Source organism: Macrotis lagotis, chromosome 5 (assembly GCF_037893015.1).
Source record: "Macrotis lagotis isolate mMagLag1 chromosome 5, bilby.v1.9.chrom.fasta, whole genome shotgun sequence".
Classification (NCBI taxonomy): Eukaryota; Metazoa; Chordata; class Mammalia; order Peramelemorphia; family Peramelidae; genus Macrotis; species Macrotis lagotis.
Window position 1 is genome coordinate 79,065,867 of NC_133662.1, and position 22,065 is coordinate 79,087,931.

The following is a 22,065-nucleotide window of genomic DNA, read 5'->3' on the forward strand; positions in this document are numbered from 1 at the left end:
CAGTTCTACTTTTTATAAATTTTTTTCCAAACTGTCAACATTTTTCCCATAATTCTCTTATACCACTTTCATTTCTTATCCCAATTTTTCTTCTACCTCTTTTATGTGATGTTTGAGCTTTTTTTAGAACTCTTCCATGAGTTCTTTCTGGACTTGAGATCATTACCATTTTTGTTTGGATTTTGCCTGTAGGTGTTTTAACATCATTGTCATCTTCTGAGTCTTGATATTTCCTGACACCATAATAGGTCAGGTTCTTCTTTTTGTTCTTTTTTTGCTCATCCTTTTTGATCTTTTTCTGTATATTTGATCTCTTTTATATTTGATCTCTTCTCCCAGAGTAGAAGGAGCACTGCTTCAGGCTTCTTAGAGGGATAGGGACTGCAGGCCATGTTAACCTGGTGCTACATTGATGTTGCCCTGAGGCCCATGGGGGAACCCTCTTGTCTGGCACATAAGGATTGGGTGGAAGAAAGCTGGTGGTGGCAAAGGCCATAGGAGTCTGGCAGCTTACTTGATGCTGAATCATGGTCCTAGTGCTAGAATCTGCCATGTGCTGAGATCAGTGGGGTGTTTCTGTACTTCTCAAGGGCTAAACTGAAGGACAGGATGATCTGGCAGCTGTTTATTTACCAAGGCCTATGCTGAAGCTAAGTGGCAAGGCCCTGGTGCTAGCAGTTGCCCATTGGCTTAGATACTCATAGGGTTGACAGCTACCTATTTGCCTGGGGTTATGCCAAAGAATATGGCAGTCTGACCACTGGAGATTGCCTGTTTGCCCAGCCCTATTCTGAGACAAGTGAGTCCTGGTGTTGGTGTTTGCCTACTCCATTGCACTGGGGCTCAGGATCTCCCATGACTTTGCTGAGGTGAGGTTTATTGCTAGCTTACTATGATCCTTGCTATGATCCTTATTGGAATGCATTCCCCCTTTACCTGAGTGAGACAGACCTTTCTTACAATCTTCTGACAAGTTTCGTGATCTAAAAGATTGTTTCACCTCATCTTTTTGCTGGTTCTGCCATTCTAGAATTTTTTTCCATGGTGCTATCTTATGGTTGTTTGGAAGTGAATATGAGAGAATTATGGTGATTTACTGCTTACTCTGTCATCTTGGCTCCCAGAAATCTGAGACACACATTACTAAGGAAATTTTTCTCTAGGTTGTTGGTGCCCTACTCTAAAAACTCAGTAACTCTAAACTCTGAGATTTCCCTTAAGGAGTAACCACAAGATTGTAGCATTCATTCCTAGGACCACTTAGAAGGAAAACACTTCCAGGAACATCATCCTAGGACCCTGGTAAACACATATCTTCAAGTGCTATGTGCTTCTACTGCAAGTCAGTATTACCACATTCTGGTCTAGAATTCCTAGGGAGGAAAAAAAAATAAACAGCAAAATAGATGGGTTAAAAACAAAAGTGGTGGAACTTCTTCAGCTCACCCTTCTAGATAACAGAGTGATTCCAAAGAAAACAGTATGTCTTCCTGTTCAACCAATCAACAGAAAGAAACCTCTGACATTGGAAAAGGGGGGGGGTAGGAAAGGGAGAGGGAGAGAGAGAGAGAGAGAGAGAGAGAGAGAGAGATTCTGTTAGTTCTCATCAAGTTGTTTGTAGAGTGGAAAAGAAAAATTCAGCACATTGACCAGGGACTTTTCTGCCACACTAGGAAAATTTAGCTTGTTTCCTGAGAATGGCTCTCCCATAAAGCAACCTTATGGTAAACCACAAATTAAAAGGATTTCTGCTCTAGAATGTCTTCTTCCTTCATGGGACACTATGAGGTAGCTGAGGTTATCATTTAGACTGCTCATCTGTATAGCTTATATCCTAGGCATAAACATTTCTTTTTATGACTGAATAGAATAATCTTTTTTTTCTAAGCTTTTTAGAAGGGACAAGTTTCTGAAATTGATCATTAAAGCACCAGAGAATATGTTTTTTTGCAGTTTGAAATATTCTGCTTTATTATCACAAACACTGTCAGGTTTTTCTTTAAGGAAATGTAGAATAATGAGAGGACTAAAGTTTCAGTTACATCTTCAAATAGTGGATCTAACAGAACAAAATTTTGCATATATATATATATATAACAAAGGATACTGAAAAATTTGCTTTTTTAAGATAAATGTTGAATGGTGCTGTTAGTTCAGTTTAATTCTTTAAGGAAATATTGAAATAAAAATCGATTACCTTTGTAAAGTGTCCAAAATATTCTAGGAGACTAAAAGCAAAAATAAAAGTAAAGTAACATGATTTTTTAAAATCTATCTGCATGCTTGAGACTTTTCAATAGACTCATTCCTTTTACATTTTTGGATTGGACTCAGGACAGTTAATGAAAAATGAGGAGGTCAAACATGAAAGGAAGGAATATATTCAAAAAGTGATAGAGAGATGGATAGCTGTTTGTGTGCTTCTTCAGGTAAAATTTAATAGCAATAAATGTCAAGTAAATGTCCTTTGACTAAATGGAATTTCCCTATAATAGAAGCTATAGAAAATAAATGATTAAATCATCAGAATATTTCATTAAGTTAATCATATTATTCTAAGAGATTTTGAGAATGAAATTCTAAAATGAGAAATTCTATAAACATCTAATAAGCATCTATCTTAACCTAAGTACTTAGGCTATAAAAATGAAATAATCCCTGACCTCTAAGAGCTTCCATTCTACTATCCAGAAAAGATATATTAAGAACCAGATATGTGAACTTACATAGATAGGAATACTCCTAAGAAGTCATATTTTCATAGTGCAAAGATTTGTCCAGTAGGTTCAAGACTGAGAAAAAAAACTAATGGATCTGTCAATTAAAAGAAGACTAGTAACTTTTGAGAGAGCAGTTTTAAGTTGCTTGATGAAATTGGAAGCTTAATTGTAAAGAGTTGAGAACTGAGCGAAAGGGAAAGAAAGTAAAAATGATTAGTATAGGATCATAGATTTAACTTGGTTGTGAAATGAATGGATTGCCTTTTATGTCTCTGCTTTTGCACTAACTATTCATCCTTCCCAGAATTCTCTTCCTCTTAACTTGCCCACCTTTGCTTTCTTCAAGAGAGCTTAAATGTTGCCTTCAACAAGAGGCCTTTGCCAGGACCTCTAGTAACTTTTCTTCTGATGTTTGTTTTTCAGTCTTATAAAAAGACCATGATGTCAGGGAAGTGATACCAAGACAAGCACATGAATTGGATTGGGTGAGGGAGTTCTGTGCTAAGTCACCAGCATCACTTTCTTCTTCAAAGCCATCAGGGTTGGGGGCAGCTAGGTGGCACAGTGAATAGAGCACTGGCCCTGGAGTCAGAAGTAATTGAGGTCAAATCCGGACTCAGACCACTTAATTATCTAGCTGTGTGACCTTGGGAAAGATACTTAATCCTGTTGCCTTGCCAAAAAAAAAACCAACCCAAAGACATCTGGGTTCAAGGGCTAGATATGAATCAGGATACCAGTATGGTATTTGATGACCCTGGATGCAAGGCAATCAGGGTTAAATAACTTGCCCAAAGTCACACAGCTAGTAAGTTGCAAGTAACTGAGGCTGGATTTGAACTCCCATCCTCCTGACTCCAAAGCCAGTACTCTATCCACTGTTTCAGTTAGCTGTCCTAATTTTTCTTCTAGGATTATTTTGTATGACTCTTTTATTTACCTATGCGATATTTGTCATTTTCCCCTTTAAAACAGCAGCTTTTTGGAAACAGAGACTATTTAAAATTTTTCTTTCTTTTCTCAGCATTTAGTACAGGGTTGGCAACAAGGAATGAACTTAGTAAATCCTCACTGAAGAGCCAGGATACCATTGTTCACATTAACAGCAACATTGTGTGATGATAAACCATGATAGACTCCACTCAGCAATTAGTGACCAAGGACAATATCAAAAGACTTATGAGGGGAAAGTAGCATCTACATCTAGAGAAAAAGCTATGGAGTCTGAATGCAGACAAAAGTATACTATTTTTGCTTTTTAAAACTTCTTTTATGTTATATTTTTCTCTTTAGTTTTAATTCTTTCACAACATGACTAAGATGGAAATATGTTAAACATGATTGCACATATATAGTTTATATCAGATTATTTGTTATCTTGGAGAGGAGTGAGAGAAGAGAGGTTAAAAAAAGCAGAACCCAAAATCTTGAATGTTGAAGACTATCTTTCATGTAATTGAAAAAATAAAAAAAAATAACATTCAAAATTTTCAAAAATGCCTATTGATCAATTGACTATACTTGGAGTAACTTCCAAGCAAGGTATTCCAGGTTGTGGAAACATCTAATGAATATGACCTTTATCTAAACAAGAAAAGAAGATTCAGGACCCAAAGGTATAGAATTCTTGACTGGACCTTCCAAATACAAACAGGAAATGGAGTGCCCATTAGCAGTAGTTAATCTTTAAAAAGAAGGCTCTAAATTAAGACCATAAATTAAAAAAGGAAAAGCTTGCAATGGAGGCATTGAGCTGTATAGGGAGACTTCAGCTATGTAGAACACCAGAGTCTGATTTACTGAGATAGTTCTGACAGCACTGAAACCACATGGAGCATTGTAGATATAAGAATTTCTATACCCTTCCGTATGTGAGCCAATTCTTCCTTAGTACATGAAAAGAGGTCAAATTATAGTTCCCTTCTCAAAAAAAAAAAAAGTGGAAGGAGGACAAAGAGAAGAGAACTTTACTCCCTGTGGTTATAGGACTAGTCAGCACCATGACTAGGGATAACAACTCCAGGTTAGGATTAAGGTTAGCAGAAGAGTTGGTGTGAAAAATAATTATATTGCATCTCCATTGTGGCAATAAATGGGGAGAGAAAGCATGGAATAGTCAGTCCATTGAGAGCCAACCTGAGAATTCTGGAATCAAGTGTTACCACAAAGGTATTAAATAATTTTTTAACCCTGGGCAAGTCACTTGACCTTTCAATGCCCTCTTATGATGATGACATTGGTCCTTCATTCTTGAAGAAGATCATGACATCAGAAAGGTGATGCCATGACAAGGACATGAATTGCATTTGAGTGCTATGTCACTAGCCTCGCTTTCTCCTCCAGAGTCATCTGGAACCATTGACCATATATGAATCAGGATGACTGGAGTTGGTCATGGATGCAAGGCAATCAGGATTAAGTCATACCCCCTTAAGACTATACATACTGCAGAGTAGATACCATCTTCAATGATGGGAATTTCTCATTGTTGTTTAGTCCATTTCATCTGTGTCTAACTCTTCGTGAGTTTGGGGGGTTTTGTGGCAAAGATATTGAAGTGGTTTGCTATTTCCTTCTCCAGCTCACTTTGCAGATGAGGAAATTGAGGCAAGCAGGTTCAAGTGATTTGCCTAGGGTCACACAATTAGTCAATATCTGAGACCATATTTGAACTCAGGAAGACGATTCTACCTTATTCTGGGTCAGATACTTTACCCACTGCACTTTCTAGTTGGCCTATTTTTCTCTTTGGGAGTTAGTCAATAAACATTAATTGCCTACTAAATGTGAGGCACCGTGCTTCATAAAAAGAAGCAAAAGATAGGTCCTTCCTTCAAGAAACTCACAGTCTAAAGAAATAGCGGGTCTGGTAAGATCTTATTTGCGAAGCTATTTTAGAAGGAAGGATGACTGCTCCTAGCCATGAAAGAATTAATTAGCCTGGTCAACTTGTGTTCTTGGTTAGTAGATAGTTCACTAAATGGAAACAATAACAAATGATATCATCCTGGATTGTTCCTCAACACTCAGGAACATTTCCCACAACCCAGTCACCCTGTAATATCTCTCTAAAAGGTCTATCACTTGTTGAGTGCCTCTTATAGCTTAGATTTTATGAAGGGTCTCAGCAAACCCTCATTCATCTCCAGGATCTGTTCCTGTCTTTCTCTCTCAACTTCAAGAGCTGTCCTCCACCTTTCTTGTTCAGGAATCATTTTTTTCCTGGTGTTATTAGTGATGATAAAATCTTTACAAAGATAGGTATGATTATATTTCTGATGTAAATCTTGTATTGAGACCCTGGACCATAATCTTAAAGATGTATTTGAAAACCTGTAAGTTAAGGACTATTTCAAACTGCCATCCACAACATGGTCTAATGATGCTATAATTGTTCTGACATATTCCAGGATTGTGTAGCCTTTTAACAATCACCAGCAAGGGTAGACTTCTGATAAGTTTAGTTACCCTCTATAGGTATAAATAGTGACATCTTCCTCAAATATTGCTGCTGTGCATTCTCCTTTGAATTCTTACTGGCTACTAACAAAGCCATCTTCCCAGCCAATATAAGGGTATGTATAAATTTAGACCACACAGTGTAATTTATTTGTGCTTAGAAAACAAAATCTTTCACATCTTTTTAAAGGGGAGAGGTTTTTTTTTTTGCACTAAATAAAATATATGGGGGTTTTTAGTATATTCCTGATGCATTTTTATACAAATATATTCATGCTAAGCATTTTTATTGATAAGCTTATTTAATCATTGATCACTTAAATTATTTTTCTTAAGATTCATTATTATTAGATTTGAATTCATGGGCGGCTAGGTGGCATAGTGGATAAAGCACCAGCCTTGGAGTCAGAAGTACCTAGGTTCAAATCCGGTCTCAGACACTAAATAATTACCTAGCTGTGTGGCCTTGGGCAAGCCAATTAACCCCATCTGCCTTGCAAAAAAAAAAAAAAACCTAAAAAAAAGAATCATTCTTTGGGGCGGCTAGGTGGCATAGTGGATAAAGCACCAGCCCTGTAGTCAGGAGTACCTGAGTTCAAATCTGGCCTCAGACACTGAATAATTACCTAGCTGTGTGGCCTTGGGCAAGCCAATTAATCCCATTTGCCTTGCAAAAACCAAAAAAAAAAAAAAAAAAAAGATTTGAATTCAGGTCTTCTTGACTCCAGTTCCAAAACTATTCACTCTAGCTACCTCTATGTACATAATCCTATTAAAATGTATGTTCTTAAAAAAATTCATTTTTTCACATATGAACTTTGAGAATTTTTTCCTAATGTGATCACAAAATAATATAACTTTTAAATTCCATTTATACTATAACTATTTCTAAATGTAACTTATCTAAATTAAGTCGCATGTCTCTTCTCCCTAGGTTCATTCATTCAGTTCTACAACTGTCACCCTGAGGAGGTCTCTGTCCTGATTAGTGATTGCCTCTCTGGTAAATTCTTTCAGATTTGATTCACTTCATTCTATATTCTCTGAACATATTCTTAATAACTTCACCAATTGTTTTGTCCCTTTTTCCTTCTGGAACATTGATGAAATCAACTCTGCCATTGTTTCTATTATGGTGGCTGTTCTAAAAGTATTGGACAAATAGGGCTCCCTGAGACCCTTCTGGGACTCTATGAGCTCAAAATTATTTTCAAAAGATAACTATAGTGTTATTTGCTCATTAAAGTATTCCTCCCTTTTCTGACTACACACTTATTCCATTTATTTCATATATTTCATCTACTTCAACTGAAATAACATTTCACCACAGATTGATTGAAGCAGATAAAATCCAGATGCTTCCTATTAAGTTGGGCATTAAAGAGATTTGCAAAAAATATACAAAAATTGTCCTTAAAATATTTTTGTTTTGTAAAATATAGCTATTTTTTTCTCTCTTATTTTTTTTTTTTTGGTGAGGCCATGGGGCTAGGCGACAGTATCAAGTATCTGAGACTAGATTTGAACTTAGTACCTCCTGACTCCAAGACTGGGACTTTAATCCCCTGTGCCACTTAGTTACTTCACAAATATATTATTTTTCAGGAAAAAAAAATGTTATTTGTATTAACATGGAATGGGTTCATTGTTAAATATTTTAATCCTATATGTAAAATATTGATAGATATAAAATAAAAATTCTTTAGGGTCTTCCATTTTTAAGAATATAAAGAAGTCCCAAATTTAAAAGTTAAAGATTTGAAGTTCAATGACATAAATTATCATTCTTATAATTTGGAGGATCCTAGTACCATTTCCTGACTACCACTCCCCAGTAGTATTATTATCCCAAATAAAACTTAAATTCATAGAGGGCAGAGGCTTTTACTTTTGTAGTTATGTTCTCCTCTCTTAGCACAGTTCATAGATAGTTCTTAATAGGGGCAGCTAGGTGGCAGTGGATAGAGAATTGGCCCTGGAGTCATAATGACCTTAGTTCTAATCTCGCCTCAGACCCTGATAGTCACTATCTGTGTGACCTTGCACAAGTCACTTTAATTCCATTGCTTTGCAAAAAAAAAAAAAAGAAAAGAAAAGAAAAAATAAAAGTGCTTATTCATTCCTTCTTTTCATTTGTTTTCATTCATTCCTTCTTAACTGCATGGAATACAACATTTTGTTGTTATTTTTCCTCTTTCTCTGCTTTTTATAAGGAAAATATCTCAAATTATGTTAACCATCAAAACTGTTTGATTTTATATATTTTAGTAACTTACCTTTCTTATATTCTTTAACCTATCTATTTATCAAAAAAAAGGATATTCTTTTACTTTTAGTCAAAATAGTCTCTTTTCTCTTAAATGAGTCCCTACACTCCATTAATGATTAGAAAAGTCCCCTTATATGCATGCTTTTGTCTATGAATTCCTTAACTGTTTCTTCTTTGCTGTTTTTCTTTGACCTGTAAAATGAATGCTGGGAACTGAGGTCCAAACCTAACTCTTTCAGTTTTATGCAATAGACTTTTGACCCATCATCTCCTTTTATTTTATTTTATTTTGATATATGAATATTCATCTTATCTACCTTTACAATGCTATTTGATTCCATTTATAGTCTTATCAACATGCTTTCTTGTGTTTGTAGAAGGCTTTCTTCTTCTATGAATAACAGAATATTAATAATCTTGTGCTTAGGCATTCTGCATTAGAGGTTTTCCTGATCAAGATTCTCAAATGAGGGACAGCTGGGTGGCACAGTGGATAAAGCACCAGCCCTGGAGTTAGGAGGACCTGGGTTCAAATCTGGCCTCAGACAATAATTACCTAGCTGTGACCTTGGGCAAGTCACTTAACCCCATTTCATTAAATAAAATAAATAATTTTTAAAAGAGTTAATCAATCTCCTTTAATAACATGATCAATATAAAAATATATTAAACATGATTGTACATGAATAACTTATATCAGATTACCTCTGTCAAAGAGAAGGGGAAGTAAAGGGAAGGAGGCAGAAAAAATGGGGAACTCAAAAATCTTACAAAAAGAAGAATGTTGAAAACTATCTTTGCAAGTAATTGAAAAATTTTTAAAAAAAGAGTTAACCAATCTCATTCCATGTTCATATTTATATCTGTTCCTTCTTTTGTCAGGGTTACTACAATGGAAAGCAACAGTGGAGCATTGTAGATTCTGCCTCTAGAACATACTACTTACATTTCAGATACCCAAGAAATTCCCTAAGATTACAAGTTTCAGATGACTTGCCAATCAGCAAATGCAGAAGAAATATTTTATCTATAAGAATTCCCACATTTATAAATCTGAATAAGACAAACTAAAATAGAATGATAGATCATTGGAATATCAGAGACACATTATTCCCAGATTTTAATGAGGTACTTGGGAAGTCTTCATGCTATTCATTAAAAACATCATGAAGAGATATAAGCTAGATATATGGTTGGGAATTAGTTGAATGACTAGGCCAAAAGAGTGACAATTAATAGATCAGTGTCAATTTGGAGAAACATCTCTAATAGATTCCTAAGTCTTCTATACCACATTTTTCCTAATGATTTAAATGATTGTTTAGATGGCATAATTAATAAATCTAGTGGAAAGAAAAGCTATTATATTGGATAACAGAATCAGGCTCCAAAAATGTCTTGATATGATGTAGGGGCATCAAAGAGGTCTGTCAAGGCTCTTCTTTGCTCTTTCCATACTTCCTCTCCTGGAGGATTCAATTATCTTCTCTCTACCCCTGACTTCTACATCTACATATCAATTCCTAACATACCTCCAGTCTTGTGCATTCTATATGTTGGACAAGTCTACTTGGATGTCTCATAAGATATTCAAACCAAGCCTGCCAGAAAGAAACTCATTGGTTTCTCCTTCTCCCAGAAATAACACTACCCATTTTCAGTTCCCTAGTCTTTTATGCTACAGTATAGAACTCTTTGAGGGAGCTAGATGACACTGGATAAAGCATCAGACCTAAAGTTAGAAAGACTTGAGTTCAAATTTTGTCTCAAAGAGTTATTAGCTGTGTGACCCTAAGCGCTTTGCCTCGGTTTCCTTATCTGTAAAATGAGTTGGAGAAGGAAATTGCAAATCACTCCAATAACTTTGCCAAAGAGGTCACAGAAAATCAGATATGAGTAAAATGACTCAACAACAACTTCCCTCAACACCTTTGCTTCTTGGAAACTCTATTTCCCTGTAAGGATTATTCTCTTTCTGGAATCCATCAGTTATTAATGCTTCCTTTCTATGATTTCACCTAACCCTCCAACTTTGGAATTTAGCTTAGACTTAATTTGAATATATTTTGCATTGGTCTATTTGAGTACACATTGTCCTCCAGTCTCAACTCAGTAGAATGTAAGATTATTGAGGGCAAGCACCATTCTGTTATTGTCTTTCCATCACTAGCAAGATCTGCAATTTCTGCCTCCAGGCAGCTACTTTGGTCCTGCACCCAACACTTACTAAGGATCCTGCTTCTGAGTTTCAGTTCCATGATCAATTATTTGAGTACTCTAAACCTCTAGGTCTAGCAGAATGTTCTGCCACATGGTAGATACTCATTGAATTGAATTAAATTGAATTTCTCTCAAAAATGTAAAGGGATGCCATAAGAAAGATAGGTTAGAATTGCTCTGCTTGGTCCTAAAGGGAGAACCTGAGCAAGTGGGTGAAAGGGGCAGAAAGGCTATTCAAAACTCTTCATAAGAAAACTTTTTAAAAACTTTATTAATTTTTAATTTGCCAAATAAGACAAGCATTTTCATAACATAGTAGAATACAAAAAAAGATGATTATAGCCCAAACTGCAAATCTATAATGTACAACTTGTTATTTCTTTTAAAAATATAATTAAGTTATCATGTAATTTCTTAATAATTAATATTGCCCCAAAGTGGCATGGGCTGCTCCAGGAGATATTTCACTCCTCAGCACTGAACAAACTCAAGCAAAAGCAGGATGAACACTTACCAAGGAAGTCTTTGGAGAGGATCTCTAATTTTGTAAAATTAGAAAATTTTACTTGTAAAACAATTTGTAAATCATACATGTAAAAACAATTTTCAACATTCATTTTTTGATTTTTCCAAATTTTTCCTTCCTCCCTTCTGCCCCTCCTCCCTCCCTCTTACAGCAAGCAATCTGATCTACTTGAGCAATTATGTAAAACATATTTCCACAATAGTCATTTTGTGAAAGAAGAGAGTAAAAGAAAGAAAAACACCAAGAAATACACAAAGAAAAGTGAAAATAGAATGATTCAATCTGCAATTTGTTCTTTATTTGGATGTGGATAGCATTTTTCATCAAGAGTCTTTTGGAATTGTCTTGGTTCCCTGTATTGCTAAGAAGAGAAAAGTCAATCATAGTTGATCATTGTACATACTATGCACAACATTCTCCTGCTAAACCAAAAATTCTTGATCTGTAAATACTTACTATTCAGAGGCTGGGTTTTCTTGATTAGTTTTGAAAGTCATTCAGTTTTCCTTGAGTTACCACCATGTCTTCATTTAATAATGTTTGTATTATGCAATAGTTGCTTCCCAGTACACTTGCTGTCATTGATTTTCTGTGCTGTCTCATCTATTCTTCTGGAGTATTTAGATCCCCTATGGTATTTGCCAATTTCCTTTCATTTTTGCCCTTTATCTCTTCTTATGCCTTTTATATGGCTTTTACAACTTTCTTATTTCTCTCAGGTGAAATATTACCTAGTCTATCTGGTCCCTTACTAGCCCTTCAATTGTTTTTTCAATACCTTCCTTAGTAGTCAAGTTCATTGAAGTTATGCTTTATTGTTCTTTTAAACTGCAGAAATGTTTGAGGTGGTTTTTTTTTGTCTGTTCATTACCTTTCTGAAAGTTTTCTCCTTTTTCAGGGTTTTCATTACTTTAGAATTTGTCTAGTTGATTTATACAATTGGTCTGACCTATGAGGTCCCTTTCAATTCTAAAAGACCCTGATTTTTTTTTGATGCTACTTTCTCTTTATTCAACCACCTTCTGCTAAATTTTTTGTGTGTATACATATGTATATGTATGTATGTGAACTGAGAATCTTATCTGATTTCTTCTTTTTCTGTTGTCATGATAAGTGCATTTCTTTGCTAATTGCTAATTGTGTGCTTGGTTTTAAGTGGAAAAGGGATCTTATTTCCCCCTCCCAAAAAAAGAAATGAAATAAGAAGTAGAAGTTAGCTTGAACCTGATCAGGTTCCTGAAACTAACAATTTTTAAGGAAGTTGAAGGATATAAATCCTTTTTTAAAAAAATTTTATTCATTTTATTGTGAATTTAAGAAATAAAACAAGCATTTCAAGTAGAATAGAAGAAAGATGATTGTACATGAAATTGCAAATCTATTATTTGCAACTTGCTATTCCTTTTAAATATATACTAAAACTATATCACTTTTGTTTTTTCAGTTTTTTCTTTCCTCCACCTTCCTGCTCTCAAGGTTTCCATCAGATACAAATATATATATATATATATATACATATATATATATATATATATATATATATATGCATACATACTTACGTATGTGAAATCATTCTATACATACTTCAATGCAAAGAAATATAATTCGAGTGCAGTATCCCCTCTCTCTGAGGAGAGTAGATTATCTTTCAGCCTCAAATTCCTGCTTCCCCTTCTAGCAGGAATTGAATCTCTTGCAGAAGGGTAGGAATAGAAGTGATTAAAGTGTCGATTTTGCCTCCCTTCCAATCATGTAATGAATGACAACCCCTGCTATTTGTGGGGGGAACAACTCTTGCCACATGTTATACACAAATTACAAAGCTGGTTAAAACCATGGACCCAATGGAGTATGCCATATAAGAACCACTTAAGAGGGAAGGAGGCACCTTGACTCTGGCCCTGGGTTTGGTCTAGGTTTTTGTCCACCTACCCTTTTGACCAGAGGAAGATTTTGTGATCTTTGAAGGGTCTGGGGGATTTGAACTTTCCATCTTCCCATCCACTAGCCCATGGGATAGCTTGGGCTACAAGAATTATCTGCATTTGTAACCATGGACAGATTAGACAAAGGTTTATCATGGTTAAGGGAATGTCTTAAGTAACCCATGAAGGGGGGGGGTAAAGGAGTCCCAGCAATCAGAAGTCATGAATTACCCCTTTTATCATATAAAAGCCACTTTTCCTCCATATGGACTTGTGGGGAAATGTTGTCACAGAATTTTGAAGGAGCTTTTTGTATCAATTATTTTTATTGTTTCATCTTAATTACTTCTTTCTAAAAACTACTTTAAGGGGGTGGCTAGGTGGCTCAGTGAATAGATCACCAGCCTTGGAGTCAGAAGTACCTGGGTTCAAATCCAACCTCAGACACTTAATAATTACCTAGCTGTGTGGCCTTGGGCAAGCCACTTAACCCCATTGCCTTGAAAAATCTAAAAAAAAAAAAAAAAACCCCAAAAAACTACTTTAAGATAGACTGATCAAATGAATCCCAATTGATAATCTTGAAGGGAAATAGACTGGTGGAGGCTCAAGCCAAAGGCATTAGAGAATCACCTCCTCAAAAGTACCCCCAAACCTGATGGGGTGATAGAACCAAGGAGAAGGAGGAGGAGGAGGAGGAGGAGGAGGAGGAGGAGGAGGAGGAAAAGAAAGGAAAGGGAGGGGAAAGAGGAAGAGGAGGGGGAGAGGAACTCAAGTAAAAACTCAACTTTTGCAAACTTTCTTTCTTCTACCCTTCCTCAACAGAACTTGCTCTCAGACTCTTCATTCACTAAGACTCAGGTCTTAAGCATAGTTATCATCCAACAAATGTTCTTGGAATTTCATTGAACTGGAATTGAATGACATCTTAAGCAGAAATTTTTCACCTGTGACCCAAGAATTTAAAAATATATATTTTGAGAAATATATTTCAATATTCTCTTTGTAATATTCCCTTTATAATCCAATGTGTTTTTTATGCATTTAAAAAGTGCTATTCTTAGGAGTCCTTAAGCTTCACAAGAATACCAAATGAATCCATTACACAAAATAAGGTTAAAAATCCTTAACTAACATACTTCTCCCAGGAGCATTTGCATTCTAAAAACAATCAAAAACTGAAGCTAAAGTAAGGAAGGTCTAAAAGTGGGAATTTATACATTAGTTAACTGATTCAGGAAGATTTGGACTTAGGATTTTCCTGTCCCTATGAATTTGCATCATACTTGTAGCTGTGACCTTCACTTCTCTATTGGACTAGTTGTGCCCTCTCTTGGGAGCTAAATTATGATCTCTCTATAGTTTTAATCTTATAGTCTACTTTCTGGCTGAACTTTATCTTTAAGGATCAGTCTCTTTCATCTGTTTTCCTAGTCCACCCACCCCCAACTGTTAGAATCTTATTTCCTATTTCCTCTTCCCTTTCATTGTGGGAGGATGTTATCCTCTAGTGACCCACTGAGATTAATAAGTGTGCATAATATCAAATTCTCCTCCCATTCATAACTTTGAAATCACCTTATTATATTTGTCTGTGACTTTAAAGGCTTCCAGAATAGCTTGTCAATTGAGCAAAATCCTGCATTGCACTGATGAAATGATAATACAACTAATTAGCATGTATGTGTTCTCTGAGTTTATGAACTCTAATTCCTGCCCCCCAAACAACACTCCCTCAAAATGGACCCTGAAAATTGATTCAATCAAGAGAACTAATCAAAACACTTTTTGGGGAAATTGGTTTTTCACTCTATTGACAGAGTTCATAGCTTTATTTAAAAGAATTAATTGTGATTCAACAGATATAAAACAAAATGGAACCAGACTGAAAAAAATCAAGGGAAATGGCTGATTGAAATGGCAATGTTATTATTTTCACCTTCTATTTTGGGGTAGCATTATTGATAAGATCCTTGCTCTCAGACAATTTTTTCCCTTCCTCAACAATTCTGGCTTATCGTTTTTGTCTGCATCCCAATTCTTGCTATGATCTTTGATGAATGCCATATATATTTATTTTGAATGAATAGTCCCAACATTTTAGACTTCCTCAGTTCCTGTCATTGCTATCTCTTACAAACCTTGGTTGCCCAGAGGTTGTGTAACTTTTTAGACCTCACTATCTTCAGAAACTATTTATCTCTCAAGAACCAAAATACTGAAATTCTTCTCTTTGATTACATTCCCAATCTTAACCATATCTTTACTCCTCCTACATATATTTTTACTTCCAAAGTAATTTGTAGTCTTGAGATCTCTTCCCAACTTCCTTGGGTTCTTTTGCTGAATCTTCAATATTCTACCTGCCTTGGGTCACTTTGCCCCAGGGCTGTGATCTGGTGCTTATCTTCTCTCTCAACATACAATGTTAGTAGTTACACCAAATCTCATGAAATATCATCTAACTCATCTCTCTCTCCTAACACATCATAAATTATCTTTTGGATGTATCCATCTGAATGTTCCATAGGTAGCTCAATCAAAAACATAATATTTAAAATTCTAATTATTTATACCCCAAAGTCTACTAGCTTTCCAAACCTCTCTATTTCTATTGGTAGTACTTCTATTCCTCCAGTCACTCAGGTTTACATCTTAGGAATCATTCTTCATGTTTCTCTTCTAAATACCTTTCTCATCATCTTCAATGAATTGCCAAGTCCTAACTGTTGCTACCAACAATATTTTCTACACATTCATCTCACTCTCTCCACTCACTTGGTCTCCATGAACTCTCATCAGTATTTTGACCTCCTAATTAGTCTTCCTGCTTCCATTGTCATGCAACTTCAAAATTCATTTGTCTAAATCCTGAGGCAGGACTGCAACTCCCCTTCTCAGAAACCTTCAATGGCTCCCTATGACTTCTAGGAAAAATTACAAACTCTTCTGTAGGGCATTTAAAGCCCTTCAAAATTTGAGTTCAATCTATTTTGGTCAGTTTGAGTATCCATTTTACTTCCCAATACATACTGTATTCTAATCAAACTATCATGTTTACTAGGAAGCTAGATGGTGCAGTAGATAGATTATCAGGTTGTAAATGAGGAGGACCAGCATTCAAAACTAACTGGACACATCACTGAACTCTGTTCGCTCGATTTTCTCATCTGTAAAATTAGCTGGAGAAGGAAATGGCAAACCACTTCAATATCTTTGCTAAGAAAATCCAAGTGGGGTCAGAGAGTTAGACACAAATGAATAACATTCTATTTACTATTTCTTATAGACCATATATGCTCAACATTAGAAAATATTCCTCCCAAAATACCCCCAAAGTAAAAAATCCTTTCCTTCATAGGTTTAAATTTGTTCAAGCAAAATAATATGTAAATAACTCCGAATATTCACACAGTGGATAGAAGATTATCTCAGAGGAAAAAGGCATTAGTGGATGAGTGATTGTGAATTCCTTCAGGAGACAGCATTTGAACTCAGTCTTGAAGAAAAAAAGGGAAAGTGAGAAACAGAGGCAGAGATAAGGGAGCAGAGTCTTCAAGAGGTGGGTAACAGCCAGTGCAACAGAAAAGCAAATGAAATCTCTGTTCAGAGTACTGCAAGGAGGCCAGCATTGCTAGATGGTAGCTCAGAAATTTGTTGAAGTGTATTCATAAATGAATGGTTGAAGTGTGTTCATAAATGAATTGTGTTTGCCTATGAATTTATTTTACTCAAGGTTTTTTGATACTTCTGAGGTATTTGTAAATAGTTTCAGAAAAAATGAGGAAATATACATAATTTCATAATCGGTAATGCTTATCGTTATAGTTCCCAAATAACAGCAACTCCCATACCCCCCAAGAGGTAGTGTGAATAGAAACTCAAACTTCCAAACTTCGAGGCATGAAGATAGAGATTCATGTCCTGTCTCTAATGCCTACTGCTTGCTTGACTTCATAGAATTAGTACTTCTGAGAAAATCATACAATTCAATTATAGGACAGCTAGATGACTCTAAAGAGTGCTGCCTGTAAAGTGATGGACCTGAGTTCAAATCTTTTCTTTGACACAGAGCTCCTGTGTGACCTTGGGCAAGTCATTTAACCCTGATTACTTCTCATCCAAGGCTATCATCAGTCATTCTGATTCAGGTCTGACCACTGGACCCAAATGAATCCAGAGGAGAAAATAAGGTTGGTGACTTAGCACAATTCCCCCTCACTCTAATCCAATTCACATGCTTGTCATGGCATCACCTCCCCTGATGTCATGGTCTTTTTCAAAAAAAGAAGAACGATGAAGCAGGTTGCTTCTTCTATTTGCTGGAGGAAAAAGTTTTCATGACCTATGTTTACTGATGAAATCACATGTCCAAACACCCATTCCTAAAAGAAAGAAACAAAAAGACAGCCTTTGTGAGGAAAGTAGTCATCAGTTAATACACTGGCTATATCTCCACCTGGGAGGAAGATTCTCATAACTCTTGAGAACTGTAATTCTTTTAGAAGTAATAAACTTCATAAAGGACACTTATGACTCATCCATGACTCCAATGGAATGATTTAAAAATAATATCCCCTTAAAAGAGGGGGACAGTAAAGAGAAGGGAGAAAGGGAGAGACTGAATGGGGTAAATTACTTCACATGAAGAAGTGCAAAGGACCTATTTCAATAGAGGGGAAGAAAGGAAGAGGTGAGAACCACCTGAATCTTACTCTCACCAGATTTGACTCAAGGAGGAATTAACAGACACACTCAATTGAGTTTAGAAATTTATCTTACCTTTAAAGTAATAAGAGGAGAAAGAGGGAGGGGGAGAAAAAGAGGAACTGACAGAAGGTAGGGAAGGAAGAAGGGGCAAAGGGAAAGGGGAAAGAAAGGGGAGGGGATTGGATATAAGGGAGCAAACACACTGGAAGAGGTGGTATTCAGAAGCAAAATATTGGGGAATAGGGAAAAAGTGATAAAAGGGGAAAATAATATATGAAGGGAAGATAGCATGGAGGACAATAAAAAGTTAGTAATTATTGAATGTGAATGGGATGAAGTCTCCCATAAAATGTTAAGTGGATAGTAGAGTGAATTAAAAACCATAATCCTACAGTATGTTTCTTAGAAGAAATTCATCTGAAGCAGAGAGATACAGACAGAGTACAGGTAAAAAGCTGGAGCAGAATATATTATGCTTCAGTTGAAGTGAAAAAGGCAGGGATAGCAGTCCTTATCTCAGACAAAGCAGCTGCAAAAATAGATCTCATTTAAAGAGATGAGAAAGGAAACTATATCCTCCTAAAAGTTACCATATGAAATGAAGCAATTTCAATACTAAATATGTATGCACCAAGAGATATAGAGAGGAGAAGATTGAATGGGTTACAGGATTACATAGACAGCAAAACTCTAGTGGTGGGAGACCTCGACCTCCCTCTCTCAGAATTAGATAAATCTAACCATAAAATAAACAAGAAGAAAGTTAAGATAAATAGAATATTAGAAATAGAATGTTAGAAAACTTTGACACAATAGACCTTTGAAGAATATTAAATGGGTACAGAAAGGAATATACCTTTTTTCTGCTCCTACACAAAAATTGACCATCTATAAGGGAATAAAAAAACTCATAATCAAATGCAAAAAGACAGAAATACTGAATACATCCCTTTCAGACCATAAGGTAATAAAAATCATGTTCAATAATGGGCCATGGAGAGATAGATCTAAAACTAATTGGAAACCAAATAACCCCATTTTAAAGAATGAGTGGAGCAAACACCAAATCATAGAAAGAATGAATGATTTCATCCAAGCTAATGACAATATTGAGACAACATACCAGAACTTGGGGAATACAGCCAAAGCAGCTATTGGGGACATATTATATCTCCAAATGCTTACATGAATGAACTAGAGAAAGAGGAAAGCAATGAACTGAGCATGCAATTAAAAAAAGTTACAGAAAGAACAAATTAAACCCCCTTCAATTAAATGCCAAATTAGAAATTCTAAAAATTAAAGGAGAAATTAATAAAATCAAAAGCAAGAAGGCTATTGAACTATTAAATAAAGGCAAGAAAAAAATATATAAACTTTTGGTTAATTTGATTTTAAAAAGAAGAAGAAAACCAAATTATTGGTATCAAGAATGAAAAAATGAACTCACCACCAATGAGTAAGAAATTAAAGTAATAATTCAGAACTATTTTGCCTGACTATATGCCAATAAATTTGATAATCTAAGGAAAATGGATGAATATTTACAAAAATATAAATTACTCACGTTAAATGCAGAGGAAATTAAATACCTAAATAACCCCAACTCAGAAAAAGGAGTCCAACAATTCATCAATGAAATTGCCAAGAAAAAATCTCCAGGGTCAGATGGATTCACAATGAATTCTATCAAACATTCAAAGAACAATTGGTTCCAATTCTATATAAACTATTTAGAGAAATAGTTGAAGACAGAACTCTACCATTTCCTTTCTTTGACATGAATATGGTGCTGATACCTAAACCAGGAAGAGTCAAAATGGAGAAAGAAAATTATAGACCAATTTCCCCAATTAATATGGATGCAAAAATCTTAAAATAAATATTAGCAAAGCAGTAACACAAAGTATCACTAGGATAACATATTATGACCAAGCAGGATTTATTCCAGGAATGCAGGGTTGGTTCAATAATAAGAAAACTGTCATCATAATTGACTATATCAATAATAAACCTAACAGAAATCATATGCTTATCTCAATATATGTTGAAAAAGTCCTTGAGAAAATACTGCACCCATTCCTACTAAAATCACTAGAGAGTGTAGAGATAAATGGATTTGGGTGGCTAGGTGGCATAGTGGATAAAGCACTAGCCTTGGAGTCAGGAGTACCTGGGTTCAAATCCGGTCTCAGACACTTAATAATTACCTAGCTGTGTGGCCTTGGGCAAACCATTTAACCCCATTTGCCTTGCAAAAAAAAAAAAACCTAAAAAAAGATAATAAATGGATTGTTCCTTAAAATGATAAGCAGTATCCATATGAAAGGATCAACAACCATTATATGCAGGGTGGAACCACCATTACTATTCAGTATTGTATTAGAAATTTTAGCTTTGGCAATAAAAGAAGAAAAAGAAATTGAAGGAGTTAGAATTGGAAAGAAAGAAGCAAAACTCTCACTTTTTGCAGATGATATGATGAAAGAGCTAGAGAATCCTAAAAAAATCATCTAAAAAAACTACTGGAATCAATTATCAACTTTAGCAGAGTCATAAGATATAAAATAAACTCACATAAATCCTCACCATTTCTATATATTACTAACAAGATAAAGCAGCAAGAGTTAGAAAGAGAAATTCCATTTAAAACAATTCCAGAAAATATAAAATACTTGGGATCTACCTGCCAAAGCTCAGAAACTCTTTGAAAACAACTATAAACCACTTTTATTAGATAAATAAATAAACCTCAGATATAAATAAACAAACAAATAAATAAATAGATAGATAGATGAATGAATGAATGAATGAATCACTCAATAAATCAATAAATAAGTGGGCAAATATCAATTTATTCATGGATAAGCTGAGTTAATATAATAAGATCACAATTCTATTTAACTTGAACTACTTATTCAGTACCATACTAATCAAACTCCCAAAAAATTACTTTAATGAGCTAGAAACAATTGTAACTAAATTCATATGGAGAAACAAATAGTCAAGAATATCAAGGAATTTAATGAAAAAAATACAACAGAAAGCATCTTAGCCTTAACCAGATGTAAAATTATATTATCAGTCATCAAAATTGTCTGGTACAGACTAAGAAATATAGTGGTGGATCACTGGAATATATTAGGTGCAGAAGACACAACAGGAAATGATCAGAATAATGTACTGTTTGATAAACCCAAAGAGTCTAACTCCTGGGATTAGAACTCACTCTTCAATAAAAACTGGGGGAGGAGAAAACTAGAAGATAGTATGGCAGAACTAGGATTAGACCAACACTTCACACCCTATACCAAGATAAAATCAAAATGGGTGCAGGACTTAGAAATAAAGGAAGTCAATTAGGAGAACAAGGAATAGTTTACCTGTCAGAGCTATGGAAAGGGTAGCAATTTATGACCAAGTAAGAACTAGAGAACATCATAAAAAACAAACTAGCTAATTTTGATTACATTAAATTGAAAAGCTTTTGCACAAACAAAATCTTTCTAACCAAGATCAAAAGAAATGTAGTAAATTGGGAAACAATTTTTACAACTAGTGTTTCTGACAAAGGACTCATTTCTAAAATATATAGAGAACTGAGTCAAATTTATTTAAAAAAAACAAATTTATTATTTACTCATTTTAACATTCATTTAAAAAAGTTTAGTTTGCATTCGGAGCCAAGATGGTGGCAGGAGAAGAGCCTCTCTTAGGTGCTCTCTCCAAAATATTTCAAAAATCTTAAAAATATGACTCTAACTAAATTTTTAAGAGACAAAACCCACAGCAAGATCCAGTGAGGCAATTCTCCAGCCTAAGGTAACCTGGAAAATAGTGGGAAAAACTTTGTTCCATGGGGTTAGAGGGACAGCCCACCAGAGTGAAGAAACTTCAGCCTCTTGGTAACAGTCCCAGAGCACCTGGGATTCATGGCTCTCAGCAGCAGAAGCAGTTTCCTGACCTGCACCCAGGGGAGCACCAAGCACAACTTGGAGGATCAGCGGGAAGACCTCTGCCAAAGTGAGCCTGAAGCCCAGGCCCTCAGCGTGGTTGCAGCAGTCAGTATGCCCAGATCCAGGAAACGGAAGCAGGAGCCAACAAATAGGAACCTCCAAGCAAATACACCCTGAGTGCTCAGCCCACTGAAGGTAGGGGAGGGAGACTTCTGAGGTCTGTCCTTTGTCCCTGGGGTTCTGACATTTAGATCCTGGTCGCAGTCTAGGCCCCCCCATA